This window comes from Anopheles gambiae, chromosome X (assembly GCF_943734735.2).
Source record: "Anopheles gambiae chromosome X, idAnoGambNW_F1_1, whole genome shotgun sequence".
NCBI lineage: Eukaryota > Metazoa > Arthropoda > Insecta > Diptera > Culicidae > Anopheles > Anopheles gambiae.
Genome location: NC_064600.1, coordinates 25,370,208 through 25,379,843, shown reverse-complemented (window position 1 = coordinate 25,379,843; position 9,636 = coordinate 25,370,208). Strand labels below are relative to the sequence as shown.

The 9,636-nt window shown below is 41.1% G+C and overlaps 1 long non-coding RNA gene across 1 annotated transcript; it reads left to right on the top strand.

Moving 5' to 3' along the window:
• The first annotated feature begins 2,720 nt into the window (after positions 1-2,720).
• On the top strand, positions 2,721-4,243 carry LOC133393065 (uncharacterized). The gene is made up of 3 exons (XR_009765985.1): positions 2,721-3,662; positions 3,747-3,816; positions 3,884-4,243. It is a non-coding gene; the product is annotated as an uncharacterized LOC133393065 (long non-coding RNA).
• The last annotated feature ends 5,393 nt before the right edge of the window (positions 4,244-9,636 follow it).

Below are 9,636 nucleotides of genomic sequence, written 5' to 3'. Positions count from 1 at the left end.
GTTCTTTAGAACCACCTTTGATTTGTTAGCGCAAAAGAAATGCGTCGCTTCTTTCCATCGAGGATAACCATTTGCATAAATCCAACGCCTCCGACGGCTCCGACGGCTCCGACGGCTGCAACGGCTCTAACGGCTCCGAAGGCTCCGGACGGCTCCGGACGGCGCCGACGGCTCCGACAGCTCCGGACGGCTCCGAATGCTCCAGCTGTCGACTAGTGGCTCCGGACGGCTCCGACGGCTCCGGGCGGAATCGACCGTTTGAATTATTCGGAATCGGAGCCGGAGTAGCATTGCTCGGAAGCGATTCCGAGCCGTGGGTGCGATTCCGGTGACCCATCATGTGTATATCGTGAAATTTGCGTATGTTTTTCCACGATAGCTAGATGTCCGAACAAAGTCTCTACGCATGACATAAAAAAAGGATTTAACTGCGAATGTATCGTCCAGGGCGCGCGCGAGAGACGCATCACTGTCCTGTGCAGTACTACTCAGGAGGCTTGAGATGCTAAAATTATATTTGCGAATGTTGTCACAATAATGATAAGAATGAATACATGTATGTTTTCTTAAAAATGTAATGTTTTATATTTTATGCTTATTTTTTTAATATTTTATGATTTGCAAATGATGATCAAAACAGCATGTATGTACATATTCGTAGAAAACTTTTATTGTTTACAAAATGTGCAAAGTACGTTGAAAATTACAACGTTATTATTAAAATTAAATACGTCAATTAATGTATAAATACTTATGTAAATCCATCACTTAATCCAAAACTCGAACTGCCTGAGAGCGAGAGAACAGTACGATGTGTAGTTCGTGTATAGTTCGCCAATAAAAAAGTAAAACGTTTTATGTTCTATTATTTAATCTGTTTTTTTTACAAAGTTATTATCTATTGAGTTACACATTACATTCAGTTCGGATTGTTGATCTCGTTGTTGTATTGTGGACTCGAATGACCTTCTAATTGTTTTCCTTTAAAGCCGGGATTCCTCTCCCTACCTACCGGTACCAAGACGGCGGGCACTCATGCTCGTCAGCCGATGAGAGATTGCTCTCTCGGAAAGCACACCAAAGCGGAACAGCGGAATAACGCATCCAATACAACTGTAGCAGGTGGAAATCTTAAGGACGAATTTCGAATAAAAAAAAAATAAAAATTACCACGCAGTGTCTGCAGACATTTTTTTTCAAATCACGTCACGTTCGAACCATCGATCGCACTTTTATTATCTAATAGTAATGTCACGGTCGTGGGGGTGAGGCAGATTCTGTTTCCGAGTTGCGCGATTGGGCGCCCATCGGCGTCAGCAGATTGGTCGGTGGAGGGCGGATCATTCGACGGGCATGGCGTTGGGTGACCGATCGTGTCGTTGACGGTGCCGTGCTGTTAGCTCAACGCGAGCCCCAGATGTTGAACCTTACGCTGTGCTGTAACTGTGCTGATCGTGCAATCGGGCTGTGGGTTCAGCTGTGGCAGCTTTGTTCTTCGGAAAGCATACCACCGATGATTCGTACGACGCGTGCTGACATTTGTCGCAACAATAGAAATAGGTCGCTGGGGCCTGGTAGAAGAAATAATATGGCACGTTAATGGTTAAAATTACTAATCATGTGCTATGAAGGACTCACCATATTTACGATGTTACGATTCCGATACCGCAGCAGAGGAAGAAAACGTTGAGCAGCTTAGATGAAGTATCTGTAAGCAATATAAAAGAAAATGTGTCATATATTGTGACTACAAGAGCAATTGTTTTTCTTATTATTAGTATTAACCACGTACCGTTTGCCACTCACTCCACACGCCGCACACATCATATAAAACCGTCCTTGGTGAGAGTGTCGACAGGACATGGTTCTGAGATGGATTGGTGGTTCGATGTCGCACATAAAAGTTACTGAAAAAAATAGTTGCAATAATTAGTTTGTTATAAAATGGAACGTAAGTATTATTGCAACCTTCCTTTGTTTTGCTGCAAGCAAAACTATAAATGTATCCGTTGATCGACAGCAAAACGGTGATCTGAAACAACAAACAAAAAACACAATACCCCCGCCCCAGTTGGTATACAATTGTTGCACATTTTGTGCAACAGTTGTAGTCCAGCCAGCACCACGTAGAGGTTGGGGTCGGAGTTCTGAAAATGTGTGAGCATGATTATTTTAATCGTGCTTAAAACACTTCTCAGCATTTGCTAGCCACTTTGAATGATAAAATGTGATTAAAATAGTCGTAAAAAAATAAATGGATCTTGGTCCCTATGCTGGTCCTAAGCTGGGCCTACTCAGCTTTTAAGGCGAGCAGAATGCTTTCAAAAACATTCGTACTACACCGTTTGAACTCGTACTCTCTGATGTACGAGATCAACGTCTTCTTGTTTGTTCCCTTGCTTCTCAAAAATGGCTTAATTTTACCCCATAAATTTTCTATAGTCTGTGTATGAATTTCCCTATCTTCTGGATTTAAAAAGCTAACTGAATGATTTACCTTTTTATGCACGTATCCATAATCCTCGAGAGTGTCGTATGCTCTCCAACAATCGGTCATGATTGTGGTGCCCCAATCAACACTCTCGAGGATTAGGTCGTGCAAATTTTCCCTAGTTCTCCTACCGACTATCTCTAAGAAAATTTCTTTACTTTCCCTACAAATACCCCCTACCAACCATAACTCCCCAGTCCTTGGTTATCGGCCTCGGTTGTACTTACGTCTTACGATGAGGGACTCATCGATCTCCACCGTTAGTCCTGGGCCTCCTATCAGACGGCTATTCTCCTCAACACACGCACTACATTTTTCCCTAAGAAGCTTAAACCATTCGTTAACCGTTTTGCGGCTAACACCTGACTCGGCCCTAGTACGCTTCACGTGCGAGTTTTGCGACCACCCGAAGGTAATGCGGAGAAGTTGTGCAAGCGACAATCTTGAGTTTTGGAACACACTACCCTTTCGGATAGAGCATTCCGAACCTTCACAATTGTCGTTTGCACAAATCCATTTGTACGCATTCCTTCTTTGCGTACCTCGCAAAACCATCGAGTGGTGGCACTTCTCACATTCCTGTTCTGTCCTTAACAATCCTGCATCCTGCATCAGCCGCACTACCTGTTGCCTATCCTGCGTTAAAACCGCTAACTGCCCTATCAACTTAACCTGGCTAAGCTCGCTCATTTCTTTATCTAAATTTCTTTCTTTCCTCTCTGCTCTACACTTTTATAAAATTAAATTTCCGATAAATGTCGAATAAATCACCGCTATGGTTTTCAAATTTCCTAAACAATTAAAAAAAATCGCACAAAACACCAAAAACACAGTTTAACACCAATCCAAAAAACACCTTTGCTCGCGATGCTTTGGCTGTGATTTATTGGTGAAGCACAACCGATTGTTTACATTGTGGTTTAACGGTTTAACTGTCAAAACATGCAAATGACCCTATTGCCCCAACTTTAACCCCCGGGTAATTAACTGATAAAGCACATACCACCCACACGAACAAATAATTTATTTTGTAATTATTGTAACTATTTTTTTCAGTAACTTTTATGTGCGACATCGTACCACCAATCCATCTCAGAACCATGTCCTGTCGACACTCTCACCAAGGACGGTTTTATATGATGTATGCGGCGTGCGGAGTGAGTGGCAAACGGTACGTGGTTAATACTAATAATAAGAAAAACAATTGCTCTTGTAGTCACAATATATGACACATTTTCTTTTATATTGCTTACAGATACTTCATCTAAGCTGCTCAACGTTTTCTTCCTCTGCTGCGGTATCGGAATCGTAACATCGTAAATATGGTGAGTCCTTCATAGCACATGATTAGTAATTTTAACCATTAACGTGCCATATTATTTCTTCTACCAGGCCCCAGCGACCTATTTCTATTGTTGCGACAAATGTCAGCACGCGTCGTACGAATCATCGGTGGTATGCTTTCCGAAGAACAAAGCTGCCACAGCTGAACCCACAGCCCGATTGCACGATCAGCACAGTTACAGCATAGCGTAAGGTTCAACACCCGGGGCTCGCGTTGAGCTAACAGTACGGCACCGTCAACGACACGATCGGTCACCCAACGCCATGCCCGTCGAATGATCCGCTTTCTACCGACCAATCTGCTGACGCCGATGGGTGCCCAATCGCGCAACTCGGAAACAGAATCTGCCTCACCCCCACGACCGTGACATTACTATTAGATAATAAAAGTGCGATCGATGGTTCGAACGTGACGTGATTTGAAAAAAAAAATGTCTGCAGACACTGCGTAGTAATTTTTTTTTTTATCCGAAATTCGTCCTTAAGATTTCCACCTGCTACAATTGTATTGGATGCGTTATTCCGCTGTTCCGCTTTGGTGCGCTTTCCGAGAGAGCAATCTCTCATCGGCTGACGAGCATGAGTGCCCGCCGTCTTGGTACCGGTAGGTAGGGAGAGGAATCCCGGCTTTAAAGGAAAACAATTAGAAGGTCATTCGAGTCCACAATACAACAACGAGATCAACAATCCGAACTGAATGTAATGTGTAACTTAATAGATAATAACTTTGTAAAAAAAAACAGATTAAATAATAGAACATAAAACGTTTTACTTTTTTATTGGCGAACTATACACGAACTACACATCGTACTGTTCTCTCGCTCTCAAGCAGTTCGAGTTTTGGATTGAGTGATGGATATATGTATGTATTTATTCATTTATTGACGTATTTAATTTTAATAATAACGTTGTAATTTTCAACGTACTTTGCACATTTTGTAAATAACAAAAGAAAAATTAAATATAAAACATAACATTTCCAAGATCACATAAATGCATTTATTCGTACCGTGATTGTGGCTTTATTTCCAAATATAATTTTAGTAGCTGGATCCTCCTGCTGATTGATGCACATTTTCTTTCTGTGCAAGTAATACGGCACAGGCCAGTATTGCGTCAAGCGCGCTCATCGTTTTTTTTATATTTTTTTTTTATTTTGTTACATCGATCCTTTTCCATCGTTCATCGTTTCTTCATATATATGACCATCGCGCTGCTGCACAAGCGTTAGTGGTTTTAAAGTTTAAAAAACTATATTTTAAAAGGTCACCACAAGATAGGGGGGGTCCAGTGTAGCCAATCACAGAGAAGCAATTTTGTGATCTGCTTCTCCTTTATCCTACTTACTTCCTTTGTTTCTTTTTTTTATGTTTCTATTTAATTGAACGGGATACAAGTGAAATGGTATCCAGGCTAAAGCAATGTCGTCGTTTTTTTAAATTTACTTAAAAATTAAAAATGATTTCCACTACAGTTGTTATACACTGTAAGTAAAAAAGAACAAAATGGTTTTTTGTTGTCGAACTGTACATAAAAAATCCTATTTATTGACTCTTCTTCGTTACGAGATTAGCATAACCAACTAACAGCGGACTCATGTTTTTTTAAAACAATCATCGTCCTTTTTATAAATATATTTGTTTTTTGGTTATTTTTTACAATGATCGACGGACCTCATAAGCCCATTCGATATAGATAAGAGTACAATAAAACATATATAGCCACACACTTTACACAACAATAACAAGGGCGCTAAAGATTCTGGCGAGATGCGCGAAGCAAATTAATGCGACTCAACACATTTGCTATCGTCGTGCCGGGCTCATACGCATCAGATGCCGCATACAGAGCAAGACATATACGCAAAAACGGGTCTCGAGAGGCGAAGGCGGTCCTTGTCTCTGGTATGGCCAGCATCGCCCGAGGGCGGATGGTTCTTGCAGGCACGTATAGCTGTATCGACGAGAGCAAAGCCGGACAATCGATGCTACCGTTGAGAAGCCCAACGATAAAAGCCAGCCTAGCATTTCGTATTCGGTTGTCGAGTTGGGGTAACCCGAGCAACAAACACCTTGTTGTGTAGTCGTTGTTGCTGCCCCACGAACGGAGCGCGAAATATTAAAAGAGAGCAATCACTAAGTTTAAGCAATCGTAGAAAAATGGGAAAAAAATATCGGGCTAGGATTCTTCTTCTTCTTCTTTGGCTCAACAACCGATGGCGGTCAAGACCTGCCTGTACCCACTTGTGGGCTTTGGCTTTCAGTGACTGATTGATTCCCCCCCATAGCAGGATAGTCAGTTCTACGTATGGCGGCGCGGTCTATTTGGGTATTGAACCCATGACGGGCATGTTGTTAAGTTGTACGAGTTGACGACTGTACTACGAGACCGGTTCCGGGGCTAGGATTACATTCCTTAAATATGTATGTGACAAAGGGAAATTATTAGATTCTACCAAAAATCGCTGTTGAGGTTTTTGTTTTGCTTTTGTTTGATCGAATCAGTTAAGAACCGTTATTCATCAATTTGATTGAATACTAAATACTTCACTAATTAATTGATCGTTCTCATGGCCATTTAAAAAATATAAAAAAATGTTTACATATTTTGATTTGTATTTTCAATACAATACACGTAAAGAAATTTTTATTTGAATTTTTTTTATTTGTTCGAAAAATAATTTTGATAATTATTCTTATAAAACTCGTAAAACCTACGTTAAAAAATTATAATAAAAACTTCTTAAAATCGTTAAAATATATTTTTCTCTTAAACCTGTCGAGAGTATAGGACCAATTTGTCTCTGGTTTTCTATATCTAAGGGAACTAAGGTGATTTGCATTACCTGACTCATACGGAGACCGTTTAATTATTAAATACATATTCTTAAATCAAACGTATTGCATGTAATTACATTCAGAAGGGATTTTTTTTGTAATTATTCACTGGAAAAATGGTGGGAATAACAAAACACACAGAGATTGGAGAATCATACCACAAGCGTTACTTTTCATGACATTGCCAAACACATTTAAAGAACAATAATATGCCACTCGTAGAAATAATTTTAAATTTGTGTTATATAGTGAACTACTACTACGATATGACGAATACGATATGAACTGTATTAGTATAAGTTAGAGTAGTAATGTGAGTGCGGACTGTTTTTGGCTATTGTTAGAATTAGTATAAAAGGGGCTCAATCCTCCTCTCGGGATCATTCCCCGACAGTAAGTCGAATAAAACACATTAAAACACAACACAGTTTTGGCGACGAGGATATAAGGTAAACGTGTGAAACCTCTCTCTAATCAGTCGTGCGTTTTGATCAACGTCGGATCAAATCGTTATCAGTCTGACCGACCGTCAGTCGATCTCGTGTCTGAGATAAGTGCGGTGTAGAGTTGTGTTAGTGTGCAGAGGCAACTTAGGATGCCCAACGGGGAAGAGCCAAAGCCGTCAACGTCAGGCTTAGGGCATATGAAAATGGCAATGCCAATGTTTGGCCACATGGAACCGTTCGTCGTTGGTGAAAATTTCGACGAATATGAAAATCGCCTGCAGCAGTTCTTCATCGTGAACGACGTAGAAGAAAGTAAAAAGTGCCAATGCTGGTTACAATGGCGGGTTCATCATTATATTCCATGGCATCACGAATATGTTCGCCAGATGATCCGTGTTCTAAATCATATAAGGACCTGATCAAGCTGTTGAAACAGCACTTAGCCCCAAAAGTTAACGTGGTGGCAGAGCGATACAAGTATCGCAAATGCGTACAAGCGATAGGTCAAACAATAACGGAGTCTATTATCGAACTAAAAGCGCCCTTACAATCTTGTGATTTTGGAACGTTTTTGCAACAAGCGCTACGCGATCAATTCGTAGCAGGGGTGCATAACTCTGGGTTGCGCACTAAACTCCTTACCGAAGAAGGTCTCACCTTCGAAAAAGCGTGTGAGAGCTGGGAAGCGGCGGAGCACGAGTGTAAGGAGATGCAGGGAGCATCAAAACTGGCAATGCTAAAACCACGCACATCTTGGAAGCCGTCAGAGAAAATGCCAGCTAAACAAAATAGAAACGGGCCAACGCATGCGGGATCTAAGCCTTCATCGGAACGCGACAAAAACTGTTTTCGATGTGGCAGGGCTCACAACCCAGAATCTTGTCCTGCCAAACAATGGACGTGTTACGCATGCGGAAAGGTTGGTCATGTGTCATCGTTGTGTCGGTCAAAAAACAAAAAAAAATCGAGTGGCTGAGCTCGTGGACGCTACGGAGCAGATGAACCTGAACCAGTTGAAAGATGCTGACGATACATCGAAACCAACAACGTGCCAGAACGAGAAGTTCACCAGTACGATTTGCAGTGCCAGCGGTGCGAGTTCAACGCGCACAGATGTACCAGCGACAATGGAGCTGCAAATTGAAGGTGTGATGGTGTGTCTCGAGGTGGACACCGGCGTGTGCGAATCGGTGATATCGAGAGAGACGTACGAAGAGAAACGCTCTCACATGCAGTTGCGGAAGACGACAAAGGTGTTTCAAACGGTGTCAGGGCAAACTATTCGTCCGATAGGAGAGCTACTAGTACAAGTGAGGAACAGGTATGGCAATCTCGTTTGGCTAAATATTTTTGTTCTAGAACCAGAAAAAAATAAGGTGCTTACACCGCTCCTCGGTCGCTCGAGTTTAGATATCATCATGCCAGAATGGAGAAAACTGGTAAGTCTCAATTTTTCGTCTATTGATGCTATTCAACACAATTTCAAGTCTGAAATTCAACACAAATACCCATACGTAATTACGGGGGATGCCAGTCAGGCAATTGAAGGGTTTACTGCGGATATAATCCTTAAGCAAGATGCGGTACCCATATTTCATAAACCATACACTGTACCATTCAAATTTCGTGAAAAAGTAGAAAAGGAAATAGATAGCATGGTGGAAAGCGGAATTTTAATCCCAGTACGTACGTCCACATGGGCTAGTCCTATAGTAATTACACCAAAAAAGGATGCAACAATTCGAATTTGTTTAGATGGGAAAGCTACATTAAATCGATTTATTTCCACGGAACATTATCCGTTGCCGGCTATTGATGACATACTAGCCAATTTGTCGAATTTTATTTATTTTTGCAAAATCGATTTAACCGGGGCTTACCTACAGGTACGTTTGTCCAACTCAGCGCAAGAGTTATGTACCGTAAATACTTATCGAGGATTGTTCAAATATACAAGAATGCCTTTTGGTATAAGTTCAGCGCCGTCTGTATTTCAATCTATAATAGATCAAATACTACTCGGGACAAAAGCTATTCCTTATTTAGATGATATTCTAATTGGTGGAAGTACCATAAGTGAATGCAAGGAAAATTTATTCCAGGTGTTGTTTAAATTAAATAAGCATAAAGTCCAAATTAATTGGGCTAAATCGCGATTTTTTTCAAACAGAAATCGAACACCTCGGGTTCATGCTAACAAGCGAGTCCATGTAAAGGTAAAGTGGAAGCAATCTGTCTTGCTCCAGCACCTAAAGATATTGGTCAATTACAGTCATTTTTAGGTCTGTTAAACTACTACCACAGATTTTTGCCCTAGTTGTCATCGGAGTTACATCCGTTATATAATTTGCTAAAGAGAGATAGCAAATTCACATGGTCCAACGAGTGCGAGACAGCGTTTAAAAATTGTAAGGAGCTCTTGGTTTCTAACGATGTGTTGGAACCCTTCGATCCAAAAAAGCCACTTATACTAACAACGGATGCCAGTCCGTATGGGGTAGGTGCCGTGTTATCGCAC